Consider the following 411-nt stretch of genomic DNA (forward strand, 5'->3'; position numbering starts at 1 on the left):
GTAAATTCAAGCTATGCCATTGCCAATACCATTATCAAATCTGGGCAATATTTTCAAATAATCTGACCTCACATTTTAAAGCAATCTAATAACAATGACACTGCACAATAGAATACTGCTATACATATAAAATACAAGAAAACGTGGCCAACATCTGTGCACAAAAGTTCTAAAACAATAGTGATCTTTGAGTTCATGAATAGTTCACTTGAGAAGAAATATAATAAAGGTGTCAATAACAATGAAAAGACTTTGGAAAAAAAGGTGTCAATAACAATGAAAAGACTTTGGAAAAAAGTCATAATAAAGATAAACAAAATAAACTGATGACAAAGCTGGCAGCATATAACAACAGAAGTGCAATACACATTTAAATTCCACTTTCCCAATTATTAACTACATTATATCAAC

General features: G+C 29.9%; 1 protein-coding gene across 2 annotated transcripts in view; it reads right to left on the reverse strand.

Moving 5' to 3' along the window:
- Positions 1-411, reverse strand: part of LOC119587866 (tyrosine-protein kinase Src42A-like) — a gene marked incomplete in the record, with an annotated part of 40299 nt that overhangs the window by 2498 nt on the left and 37390 nt on the right.

Source organism: Penaeus monodon, chromosome 23, assembly GCF_015228065.2.
Source record: "Penaeus monodon isolate SGIC_2016 chromosome 23, NSTDA_Pmon_1, whole genome shotgun sequence".
Classification (NCBI taxonomy): Eukaryota; Metazoa; Arthropoda; class Malacostraca; order Decapoda; family Penaeidae; genus Penaeus; species Penaeus monodon.